Here is a 14,102-nt window from a genome sequence, read left to right as displayed (position 1 = left end):
GTAGTTTGCTTTTAAGCAGCAGATAGGTATCACTAGAAAAGGTACATTAGAGTAATGTTTAAGTAAGTACATTAGAATTGTCAATCAGATATGGTTTGCTGAAGTAATGTTTCTTTTAATATTTATGGTACCTTGGGTATTCTGTAATTGATAAAGTGTATTATTACTCTTATTATTATTATATGATTTATGCAATCCTGGATTATTAATTTTAACCTTTCTGCAGAGTGCGTGAATTACATCATGCACCAACAATTTTACATTTGTATGTATGATGTATTTCTCCTGTGGTTTCATATCAGTTTGTATTTCTGTAACCCTCACATGAAAGAAAATTTAATTGGAGTAAAATTCTTAGTTCACAAATTTTCCTTCCAAAATTCTGTATTGAATTCTGGAATTTGATACTGCAGGAGAAAAATTCTAATGCCCTAAATATCGTACTTAGGTGTTTCAATCTTTTGTGTATTATTATTTTCTAAATGCTTGATGGATCCTACTTTATTCTTGTAATGCAAACTAGATTATCAGTATGGTTTGTAGAATGGGCTGCTCTTCATTGATTTTTACTATAATTTAGGAATCCCATTAAGTATGCATAATTCCAGTTTAGGAATACTGCCTTCTATAATACTTGGTGATTTCTTCTTTCAGAATAGAAATTATTCCCATATTTATTTTTTTGGAATATTGAATTTTATTTATTTATTTTTATACAGCAGGTTCTTATTAGTTATCCACTTCATACATATTAGTGTATATATGTCAATCCCAATCTTCCAATTCATCCCACCACCACAACCACCACCACCCACCTCCCCTTTCTCCCTTTGGTATCCATACGTTTGTTCTCTATATCTGTGTCTCTATTTCTGCCTTGCAGACTGGTTCATCTGTACCATTTTTCTAGAGTCCACATATATGAGTTAATATACGATATTTGTTTTTCTCTTTCTGACTTACTTCACTCTGTATGGCAGTTTTTAGGTCCATCCACATCTCTGCAAATGACCCAATTTCATTCTTTCTCATGGCTGAGTAATTCCATTGTATATATGTACCATAGTTCTTTATCCATTCGTCTGTCGATGGGCATTTAGGTTGCTTCCATGACCTGGCTATTGTAAATAGTGCTGCAATGAACATTGGGGTGCATGTGTCTTTTTGAATTATGGTTTTCTCAGGGTATATGCTCAGTAGTGGGATTGCTGGATCATATGGTAGTTCTATTTTTAGTTTTTTAAGGAGCCTCCATACTGTTCTCCATAGTGGCTGTGTCAGTTTACATTCCCAACAACAGTGCAAGAGGGTTCCCTTTCCTCCACACCTTCTCCAGCATTTGTTGTTTGTAGATTTTCTGATGATGCCCATTGTAACTGGTGTGAGGTGATACCTCATTGTAGTTTTGATTTTCTCTAATAATTAGTGATGTTGAACAGCTTTCATGTGCTTCTTGGCCATCTGTATGTTTTCTTTAGAGAGATGTCTATTTAGGTCTTCTGCCCATTTTTTGATTGGGTTGTTTGTTTTTTTAACATTGAGCTGCAGGAGCTGTTTATATATTTTAGGGATTAATCTTTTGTCCACTGATTCCCTTGCAAATATTTTCTTCCATTTTGAGTGTTGTCTTTTCGTCTTGTTGATAGTTTCCTTTGCTGTGCAAAGGCTTTTAAGTTTCGTTAGGTCTCATTTGTTTATTTTTGTTTTTATTTCCATTACTCTAGGAGATGGGTCAAGAAAGATCTTGCCAAGATTTATGTCAAAGCTTGTTCTTTCCATGTTTTCCTCTAAGAGTTTTATAGTGTCTGGTCTTATATTTAGGTCTCTAATCCATTTTGAGTTTATTTTTGTGTATGGTGTTAGGGAGTGTTCTAATGTCATTCTTTTACATGTAGCTGTACAGTTTTCCCAGCACCACTTATTGAAGGGGCTGTCTTTTCTCCATTGTATATACTTGCTTCCTTTGTCATAGATGAGTTGACCATAGGTGCATGGGTTTATCTCTGGGCTTTCTATCCTGTTCCATTGATCTATATTTCTATTTTTGTGCCAGTACCATATTGCCTTGGTTACTGTAGCTTTGTAGTATGATCTGAAGTCAGGGAGTCTGATTCCTCCAGCTCCATTTTTATCCCTCAAGATTGCTTTGGCTATTCGGGGTCTTTTTTGTCTCCATACAAATTTTAAGATTTTTTGTTCTAGTTCCATACAAAATGCCGTTGGTAATTTGATAGGGATTGCACTGAATCTGTAGATTGCTTTGTGTAATATAATCATTTTCACAATAATGATTCTTCCAAGAACATGGTATATCTTTGCATCTGTTTGTGTCATCTGTGATTTCTTTCATCAGTGTCTTATAGTTTTTTGAGTACAGGTCTTTTACCTCCTTAGGTAGGTTTATTCCTAGGTATTTTATTCTTTTTAATGGATGGTAAATGAGATTGTTTCCTTAATTTCTCTTTCTGATCTTTCGTTGTTTGTGTATAGAAATGCAACAGATTTCTGTGTATTAATTTTGTATCCTGCAACTTTACCAAATTCAGTGATGAGCTCCAGTAGTTTTCTGGTGGCATCTTTAGAATTTTCTATGTATAGTATCATGTCACCTGCAAACAGTGACAGTTTTACTTCTTTTCCAATTTGGAGTTCTTTTATTTCTTTTTCATCTCTGATGGCTGTGGCTAGGACTTCCAAAACTATGTTGAATAAAAATGGTGAGAGTGGGCATCCTTGTCTTATTCCTGATCTTAGAGGACATGCTTACAGTTTTTCACCATTGAGAATGATGTTGGCTGTCGGTTTGTCATATATGGCCTTTATCATGTTGAGGTAGGTTCCCTCTGGGCCCACTTTATGGAGAGTTTTTATCATAAATTGGTGTTGAATTTTGTCAAAAGCTTTTTCTGCAACTATTGAGATGATCATATGGTTTTTCTTCTTCAGTTTGTTAATATGGTGTATCACATTGATTGATTAGCATAAACTGAAGAATCCTTGCATCCCTGTGGTAAATCCCACTTGATCATGGTGTATGATCTTTTTAATGTGTTTTTGGATTCTGTTTGCTGGTATTTTGTTGAGGATTTTTGTATCTATATTCATTAGTGATATTGGTCTGTAATTCTCTTTTTTGGTAATATCTTTATCTGGTTTTGATATCAGGGTGATGGTGGCCTCGTAGAATGAGTTTAGGAGTGTTCCTTCCTCTGCAATTTTTTGGAAGAGTTCGAGAAAGATGGGGGTTAGTGCCTCTCTAAATGTTTGATAGAATTCACCTGTGAAGCTATCTGGTCCTGGACTTTTGTTTGTTGGAAGATTTTTAAGCACAGTTTCAATTTCAGTACTTGTGATTGACCTGTTCATATTTTCTTCTTCTTCCTGGTTCAGTCTTGGAAGCATATACCTTTCTAAGAATTTTTCCATTTCTTCCAGGTTATCCATTATTGGCATAGAGTTTCTTGTAGTAATCTCTTAGGATGCTTTGTATTTCTGTGGTGTCCATTGTAACTTCTCCTTTTTCATTTCTAATTTTACTGATTTCAGTCCTCTCCCTCTTTTCCTGATGAGTCTGGCTAAAGGTTTATCAATTTTGTTTATCTTCTCAAAGAACCAGCTATTAGGTTTATTGATCTTTGCTATTGTTTTCTTTGTTTCTATTTCATTTATTTCTGCTCTGATCTTTATGATTTCTTTCCTTCTACTAACTTTGGGTTTTGTTTGTTCTTCTTTCTCTAGTTCCTTTAGGTGTCAGATTAACTTGTTTATTTGAGATTTTTCTTGTTTCTTGAGGTAGGCTTGTATTGCTGTAAACTTCCCTCTTAGTACTGCTCTTTCCGCATTCCATAGGTTTTGGATTGTTGTGTTTTCATTGTCATATGTCTCTAGATATTTTTTATCCTCTTTGATTTCTTCAGTGATCTCTTGGTTATTTCATAACGTATTGTTTAACCTCCATGTGTTTGTGTTTTTTCGGTTTTTTCCCTGTAATTTATTTCTAATCTCAGAGCGTTGTGGTTGGAAAACACAACCACAAAAGATGGTTGACATGATTTCAGTTTTCTCAAATTTACTGAGACTTGATTTGTGATCCAAGATGTAATCTATCCCGCAGGATGTTCTGTGTGCACTTGAGAAGAAAGTGTTATCTGCTGTTTTGGGATGGAATGTCCTATAAATATCAATTAAATCTATCTGGTCTATTGTGTCATTTAAAGCTTGTGTTTCCTTATTAATTTTCTGTCTGCATGATCTGTCCATTCGTGTAAGTGAGGTGTTAAAATCCCCCTCTATTATTTTGTTACTGTCAATTTCCTCTTTTATAGCTGTTGTCATTTGCCTTATGTATTGAGGTGCTCCTACGTTGGATGCCTATATATTTATAATTGTTATATGTTCTTCTTTGATTGATCCCTTGATCATTATGTAGTGTCCTTCCTTGTCTCTTGTAGTGTTCTTTATTTTAAAGTCTATTTTATCTGAGTATTGCTACTCCAGCATTCTTTTGACTTCCTTTTGCATGGAATATCTTTTTCCATCCCCTCACTTTTGGTCTGTATGTGTCCCTAGGTCTGAAGTGGGTCTCTTGTAGATAGCATATATATGGTCTTGTTTTTATATGCATTCAGCAAACCTGTGTCTTTTGGTTGGGGCATTTAATCCATTCACATTTAAGTTAATTATTGATATGTATGTTCCTATGACCATTTTCTGAATTGTTTTGTGTTTGTTTTTGTAGGTCCTTTTCTTCTCTTGTGTTTCCCACTTAGAGAAGTTCCTTTTGCATTTGTTGTAGAGCTGGTTTGGTGGTGCTGAATTCTTTTAGCTTTTGCTTGTCTGTAAAGCTTTTGATTTCTTCATCAAATCTGAATGAGATCCTTACTGGGTAGAGTAATCTTGGTTGTAGCTTCTTCCCTTTGATCACTTTAAATATATCATACCACTCCCTTCTGGCTTGTAGAATTTCTGCTGAGAAATCAGCTATTAACCTTATGGGAGTTCCCTTGAATGTTATTTGTCATTTTTCCTTTGTTGCTTTTAATAATTTTTCTTTGTCTTTAATTTTTGTGAATTTGAATACTGTGTGTCTCGGCATGTTTCTCCTTGGGTTTATCCTGCCTGGGACTCTTTGCACTTCCCAGACTTGGGTGGCTATTTTCTTTCCCATGTTAGGGAAGTTTTTCTCCTCACATATTTTCTTGGGTCCTTTCTCTCTCTCTTCTCCCTCTGGGACCCCTATAATGTGAATGTTGGTGCATTTAATATTGTTCCAGAGATCTCTTAAGTGGTCTTCATTTCTTTTCATTCTTTTTCCTTTATTCTGTTCTGCAGCAGTGAATTCCACCATTCTGTCTTCCAGGTCACTTACCCGTTCTTCTGCCTCAGTTATTCTGCCATTGGTTCCTTCTAGTGGACTTTTTATTTCAGTTATTGTATTGTTCATCTCAGTTTTTTTTGTTCTTTATTTCTTCTAAGTGGTTCTCTAATTCTTCTAGGTCTTTATTAAACATTTATTGCATCTTCTCGATCTTTGCCTTCATTCTTTTTCCAAGGTCCTGGTTCATCTTCACTATCATTATTCTGAATTCTTTTTCTGGAAAGTTGCCTATCTCCACTTCATTTAGTTGTTTTTCTGGGGTTTAATCTTGTTACTTCATCTGGTACATAGTCCTCTGCGTTTTTGTTTTGTCTTTCTTTCTATGAATGTGGTTTTGTTCCACAGGCTGCGGGATTGCAGTTCTTCTTGCTTCTGCTGTCTGCCCTCTGGTGGCTGAGGCTATCTAAGCGGCTTGTGCAAGCTTCCTGATGGGAGGGACTGGTGGTTGGTAGAGCCAGGTGTTGCTCTGGTGGGCAGAGCTCAGTGAAACTTTAACCCACTTGTCTGCTGATAGGTGAGGCTGAGTTCTACCCCCTGAGTCCTGATGCACACACTACTTTGTGTGTGCCCTCCAAGAGTGCAGTCTCTGTTTCCCCCAGTCCTGTCAAAGTCCTGCAGTCAAATCCTGCTAGCCTTCAAAGTCTGATTATCTGGGAATTCCTCCTCCCATTGCAGGACCCTCAGGTTGGAAAGCCTGATGTGGGACTCAGAACCTTCACTCCAGTGGATGGACTTCTGTGGCATAATTGTTCTCCAGTTTTGTGAGTGACCCACCCAATGGTTATGATATTTGATTTTATTGTGATTGTGCCCCTCCTGTCATCTCATTGTGACTTCTCCTCTGTCTTTGGATGTCAGGAATCTTTTTTGGTGAGTTCCAGTGTCTCTCTGTTGATGATTGTTCAGCAGTTAGTTGTGACTCCAGTGCTCTCACAAGAGGGAGTTCCATATTATATTTCTATTATCCACTTTCCATGTCTTACCTCTTTCTCTATCATTTAATCAATTATTGCTTTTCCTTTGGAATCTGAGAAAATTGATATTTGTTATCTGTAAATATCATATTGACTTAATTCTTTGCAGTCATGAGTAAATTTTTAATGTGCTTTAAATTTTTTGTTGTTTCTCACTTTATTCCAAATTCTTTCTTAACTTACCCATATCCTTTAAAAATACTATCCTGTTGCATTTCCTTCTCAATCTTTTATCTGCTAATGTATTTCTGCTCCTATTTCAAAGATACCATGCTTCATCATCCTTCTGACTGTATAAGATAGTTTTTATTGTTTTTTCCAGTTCCTGTAAGTCATATTTGAAAATTCATCTTCCACTGAATGTGCAGTATGATACCCTTTTCCCCTTGTTCTAAAAGTTGTGGGGTTTTTGTTTTGTTTTTATGCAGATCACAAAACTGCTTTTACTTCTTTACTCACCCCCAGTTAAACAAAGGATGGTATAATAATTTCCCTTGGACCTATTCTCCTTAGTTTGATGAGAAGTTTGATGTCCAATCCCCAGCTTCCAGTAGGCGTTCATGAAGTAATGTTTTGCTAGGCAAATTTTTTTCTATCATGGGGTCACAATGACTATAAAATAACTACAATCCTAAGTATGACTACTTCTCATAGTGTTTATCCTATCTTTACTTGAGCGGTCTACACTTTTTATGGTGAAACCAGTATGTGTGTGTGTGTGTGTGTGTGTGTATATAATTTCCATCTTGCCTAATAATGTTTATGTGTTCCAGTCTTCACAATGATGTAAAAATAGTAGCCTGATTCACTATTAGTTTGATCAGTAGTTTGATGTTCATTTCCTGGCTTCTAGCAGGCTTTCTTTATAACATATGGAGAAATTTCATCAGCAAAAATACATCCAATGAAGAAAGATTGTAGGATTAAGACTATGAGTAGTTATTCAGTAATCAGGTTTTTTTCAAAGAAAAGCAAAAATAATAGGTGTTGTGTTCTAGTTGTCATTTATATTGTACTTTTTAACTGGAGGATGTTGTGGCAGGGGAAAACAATATTTCCACTTTTGTTTAGATGGTCCAAACAGAAGTGGGCTCACAATGACAATTTTTAAAATATTGATTATTTTGTTCTTAGTTAATGTAATCCCTGTGAAATTCTGGTAGGAGACTGGACATCAATGCTGGTTTCTAGTGCTTGTTTTGAAAGATATATGTCCACACAGTTCATGAGTCATTAATGGCATTCTAGAAGATGTTTGAGACTTTATCAGAGAGTGGACAGAAGATATTTTAAATAAAAAGATTACCCAAGGACTTCAGGACAATATTCAACAATAAATGTGATAATAGTATGAATAACAGATCAAACCAAAAACATAAATTGAATTTTTAGATTTTAATGGAAGTTGTGTATTTTACAAAAAGGGAGTGATATAATTTTGCTTTACTTTGCACTGGTATGATCTGATAATACCTGAAGCTCTGCATCTGATGCTTGGCACACCCCTTAAATAGATGACCTAGAATAAAGTCAGAGAATGTAGGACAATATAGTGAAGTAATTTAATAATAAAAATTGCTGTCAGTATTGAGCACTGACTTGTAATAGATACTTTATTCATCAGTTTTATTCATTCCCTCCATCACTCCTACAAAGGAAGTTTTATTATCTCCATTTCCATAAAGAGAAGGAAAGTAAGAACTATAAGAGGTGAATATTATTATTATGAACATGTTTTACTCATTGGTAACTTGCTCAAAGTACACAGCTAGAAAACAGAAGAGCCAGTGTTTGAGCCCAGGAAGACTGACTCCAAAAATATTAATGATCATACCCTCATTGTTGAATATGACGATGTTCAGTAAAAGACATGACTTGCTATTAATACTGTTCAAAGTTAAAAGGAATTGCTATATATAAAATAAGTCCACTGTCACAACTAATTTCCAAATATGTTCTGGTAGCCAGTGAGAGAGAAAGCTGCAAAAGAGATTCAGATTTTGATGGTAAGTTGGATAGGATAGGCATTAAAATCCCTTCTAGTCCTCAGAGTCTAAGGTTTTTATAACTGTATTTCATGTTACTTTAATAAAATATTTTTCTCCTTTCTTTACTTACTTTTCCAAGCTGCCACTTCTCTTTGTTCATTTAACTAAGATATGCCTTGCATTGTCAGAGGCAGATGAACTGCGTGTATTGTACTAGGGTGCAAAGCAACTTTTCCCTACATGTTTTCTCAGAGTTGCACAATTTCTGGCAACATTACTGAGAAGCATGGAGAATTTCAACTTTCCTTGAAGCTTTACTGAATAACCTATACAGGAAGGGATAGAGGCCAGTTTTAAAATATAAATCTGTGGAACTCCACAGGAAAGGTGTTATTTTTACTTTTCTCTTAGCCTATACCAGTAAACTCTGTTTCTTTACAAACTTAGAAAAAGTCATCTCAAGTCACGCTATACTTAGATCTAAGAGCAGGAGCAAAATTCCCCATCTTGGAATCATGAGAATTGTTTGATTCAACTAACTTCTGAAGATGATAGATCTTGGCCATGGCTTCAGACTCCTGAATCACATCGTACTATTTGTTAGTGAATATTTTGTTCTTTCCATAAATATCCCCTAAAGATGCCTAAGTTGAATAAAGAAATCAATTTATTGAGAGTCCTGACACTTCACAGATATTTAAACACATTAATGTTTCTTTAAATATATGAGTGGCTCAATAATAACCACAATTTGAATATACCCTAAAATATTACCTATTTGGCTCATTAATTTAAAATATTGATAAAAGGCCAATACTTTTATCCCATTAATAAAGCAAAATGCATTAATTCATCCAACAGATATTTTTTGAGTAATTTTACACCCAAGGGGGTGAGGGAGAGAGAAACCAAAATGTAATATTTCAAAACTTACTTGTTGGTGAATTAAGAGAGAGATATGGATTGTTAAAATCAACTCAGAATAATTATACATCTCACTCAGAAATCCAAGGTATGCACACGCACAGGCTCAGAAGTAAGAAGTCTAGGACGGGGAGGAGCTTCAAGATGGCAGGAGGGTAAGACGCGGAGATGACCTTCCTCCCCACAAATACATCAGAAATACATCTACATGTGGAACAACTCCCACAGAACACCTACTGAACGCTGGCAGAAGACCTCAGACCTCCCAAAAGGCAAGAAACTCCCCACGTACCTGGGTAGGGTAAAAGAAAAAACAGAGACAAAGAATAGGGAAGGGACTTGCACCAGTGGGAGGGAGCCGTGAAGGAGGAAAGGTTTCCACACAATAGGAAGCCCCTTCGTGGGCAGAGACTGCGGGTGGCGGAGGGGGAAGCTTCGGTGCCACAGAGGAGAGCACAGCAACAGGGGTGCGGAGGGCAAAGTGCGGAGATTCCCGCACGGAAGATTGGTGCCGACCAGCACTCACCAGCCCAAGAGGCTTGTCTGCTCACCCGCTGGGGCGGGCGGGGGCTGGGAGCTGAGGCTCGGGCTTCGGAGGTCGGATCGCAGGGAGAGGACTGGGGTTGGCTGCATGAACACAGCCTGAAGGGGGCTAGTGCACCACAGCTAGCCGGGAGGGAGTCCGGGGAAAAGTCTGGACCTGCCTAAGAGGCAAGAGACTTTCTTGCCTCTTTGTTTCGTGGTGCGCAAGGAGAGGGGATTATAAGAGCTCCGCTTAAAGGAGCTCCAGAGACAGGCGCGAGCCGAAGCTATCAGCGCGGACCCCAGAGACAGGCATGAGACGCTAAGGCTGCTGCTGAAGCCACCAAGAAGCCTGTGTACTAGGACAGGTCACTCTCCACACCTCCCCTCCCGGGAGCTTGTATCACGCCGGCCTCTGCCGCCACAGGCTCGCCCCCCATCCATACCCCTCCCTGCCTCCCGGCCTGAGTGAGCCAGAGTCCCCTAATCAGCTGCTCCTTTAACCCCGTCCTGTCTGAGCGGGAACAGACGCCCTCAGGCGACCTACACGTAGAGGCAGGTCCAAATCCAAAGCTGAACCCCAGGAGCTGTGCGAACAAAGAAGAGAAAGGGAATCTCTCCCAGCAGCCTCAGGAGCAGCAGATTAAATCTCCACAATCAACTTGATGTACCCTGCATCTGTGGAATACATGAATAGACAACGAACCATCCCAAATTGAGGAGGTGGATTTGGAAGCAACGATATACATATATTTTTCCCTTTTCGCTTTTTCTCTTTGTGTATGTGTATGCTTCTGTGTGTCATTTTGTCTGTATAGCTTTGCTTTTACCATTTGTCCTAGGGTTATGTCTGGTTTTTTTTTATTACTTAAAAAATTTTTTTTCTTAATATTTTTTATTTTAATAACTTTATTTTATTTTGTTTTACTTTATTTTATTTTATCTTCTTTCTTTCTTTCTTCCTTTTTTTTTTTCCTTCTCCCTTTTAGTCTGAGCAGTGTGGAGGATAGGCTCTTGGTGCTCCAGTCAGGTGTCAGAGCTGGGCCACTGAGGTGGGAGAGTCAAGTTCAGGACACTTGTCCACAGGAGACCTCCCAGCTCCACGTAATATCAAATGGCAGAAATCTCCCAGAGATCTCCATCTTCACACCAAGACCCAGCTCCACTCAACGACCAGCAAGCTACACTGCAGGACACCCTATGCCAAACAACTAGCAAGACAGGAACACAACTCCATCCATTAGCACAGAAGCTACCTAAAATTATAATAAGGCCACAGACACCCCAAAACACACCACCAGACGTGGACCTGCCCACCAGAAAGACAAGATCCAGCCTCATCCACCAGAACACAGGCACTAGTCCCCTCCACCAGGAAGCCTACACAGCCCACTGAACCAACCTTAGCTACTGGGGACAGACACCAAAAACAATGGAAACTACGAGCATGCAGCCTATGAAAAGGAAACCCCAAACACAGTAAGTTAAGCAAAATGAGATGACAGAGAAACACACAGCACATGAAGGAGAAAGGCAAAAACCCACCAGACCTAACAAGTGAAGAGGAAATAGGCAGCCTACCTGAAAAAGAATTCAGAATAATGATAGTAAAGATGATCCAAAATCTTGGAAAGAGGATGGAGAAAATACAAGAAACATATAACAAGGACCTAGAACAACGAAAGAGCAAACAAACAGAGATGAACAACACAATAAATGAAATTAAAAATTCTCTAGAAGGGATTAATAGAAGAATAACTGAGGCAGAAGAACGGATAAGTGACCTAGAAGAAAAAATAGTGGAAATAATTCCTGCAGAGCAGAATAAAGAAAAAAGAATGAAAAGAATTAAGGACAGTGTCAGAGACCCCTGGGACAACATTAAACGCACCACCATTCGAATTATAGGGGTTCCAGAAGAAGAAGAGAAAAAAGAAAGGGAATGAGAAAATATTTGAAGAGATTATAGTTGAAAACTTCCCTAATATGGGAAAGGAAATAGTTAATCAAGTCCAGGAAGCACAGAGAGTCCCATACAGGATAAATCCAAGGAGAAACATGCCAAGACACATATGAATCAAACCATCAAAATTAAATACAAAGAACAAATATTAAAAGCAGCAAGGGAAAAACAACAAGTAACACATAAGGGAATCCCCATAAGGTTAACAGCTGATCTTTCAGCAGAAACTCTGCAAGCCAGAAGGGAGTGGCAGGACATATTTAAAGTGATGAAAGGGAAAAACCTACAACCAAGATTACTCTACCCAGCAAGGATCTCATTCAGATTTGACAGAGAAATTAAAAGCTTTACAGACAAGCGAAAGCTGAGAATTCAGCACCACCAAACCAGCTTTACAACAAATGCTAAAGGAACTTCTCTAGGCAGGAAATACAAGAGAAGGAAAGACCTACAATAATGAACCCCAGGCAATTAAGAAAATGGTAATAGGAACATACATATCGATAATTACCTTAAATATGAATGGATTAAATGCTCCAACCAAAAGAATTAGACTGGCTGAATGGATACAAAAAGAAGACCCGTATATATGCTGTCTACAAGACACCCACTTCAGACCTAGGGACACATACAGACTGAAAGCGAGGGGATGGAAAAAGATATTCCATGCAAATGGAAATCAAAAGAAAGCTGGAATAGCAATTCTCATATCAGAAAAAATAGACTTTAAAACAAACACTATTACAAGAGACAAGGACACTACATAATGATCAAGGGATGAATCCAAGAAGAAGATATAACAATTGTAATTATTTATGCACCCAACATAGGAGCACCTCAATACATAACACAAATACTAACAGCCATAAAATGGGAAATTTCCATAAAATGGAAAAAAGCCAAAACATAGACCCTGTCCATAAGATGTTTATAGTGTCTTGAAACTCAGTTTCAGTTAATTTAAAACTTAGAATGTAAAGTATATCCATCCTTGTGGATTCTTAACTTCTTAAATTATGTTACTTAAAGGCTTTTATTAAATTATGTACAGATTTTTTCCCTCTTTCTTTGATCACACTATCAAGCTCTTTCTCTGGTTTTTACTTAATATTCCTAGGACTGTCAGTCTGTTTATGCTCTTGTACTTTTGATAGGCAGATTGTATTCTTTTAAAAATTTGTCTTAAGTATCAGTACCAAGCAAATATTAAATATAGTTTTATAAATTTTAATGATAAAGGTTAATAAATGTATTCTAAATGTGATTTAGAATTATTTTATCTTCTCAAACAGATATAGGGGTATTTTGAAATGGTTCCTTATCAGTACCTAATTTTTGTTCCCATGGAGGAAAGGTCACATATATGTATGAAGTTTCATCATTATTAAGATGGGTAATATAGCCTTGAAAACTTTTTCCTATACATACTCTACATATCTATTAGTTGTCCAAAGGACTATATGTTTTCTTACTCATGAGAAGATCTTGTCTTTTATTGGTATGAATGTGCAGGGTAGAAAGAGAATTTACTCTGGAAAGTCTGATTTCAGATAGCTTACAGGCAAGGGAAGGTTATCAAATAATTTTTTAGAGAGAGAGCAAAACAAAACAACCAACCAAACAATCCCTCCCAGTGTTCTTTTTAGTAGATCTGCAAACTTTAGAGTATGCAGTAACTAAGGGAGCATGAGACCCACGCTTATTAATTTTTAGAATTTTGCATGAATCTTTAAAGTCGTTGGCCCTTCTGGGCAAAGTGGGAGGTTCAAATCTGGCCTAAAATTTAGGTTAATTATATTTTATCGCAAATTTAATTACAGTTTTAATTAGAGAAATACCAATAGCAAGTTGGCAGGTGGTTCAGCTGGAACTATGTAGCAATTAAGCAGATTTAATGCCCCCCCAAAGTCAAGAAGACAAAAACAAATAAAAATTTTTTGTTTAAGAAAATTGAACTTTACAATGTGATAGAAACTGGTTTTAATTTGTAAAAGTTTTAGGGACCTTGCCTTTGTGTCTACAAATATATGCATGGTTACAGCAAGTAATTTTTAAAAAATTATCATAAATGTCATTTTGTTGGTTTTAAATCTCTTCCATATTTAATTATGAAAAAAACTTTCACTTAAGCCTTACAATGGATAATGATAATCACAATACAATTCTCTGTTTTGAAAATATATCTCAAAATGAAGCTTTACTCTGTTTAGAAATTCTATAGCATTGCAGCTAATATTTTGTGTTTTAAAATGAGTTCATTTAACACCTGCACTAGAAAACCATTTAGTTTGTAATGTACACCATGCCTTTTTAAGACCATAATTGTAAATTTATTTTCCATCTTACTGTAATAT

The sequence above is a fragment of the Delphinus delphis genome, chromosome 3 (genome assembly GCF_949987515.2).
Source record: "Delphinus delphis chromosome 3, mDelDel1.2, whole genome shotgun sequence".
Taxonomy (NCBI): domain Eukaryota; kingdom Metazoa; phylum Chordata; class Mammalia; order Artiodactyla; family Delphinidae; genus Delphinus; species Delphinus delphis.
The sequence above is the reverse complement of the archived record's forward strand: the minus strand, read 5'-3'. Positions refer to the sequence as shown.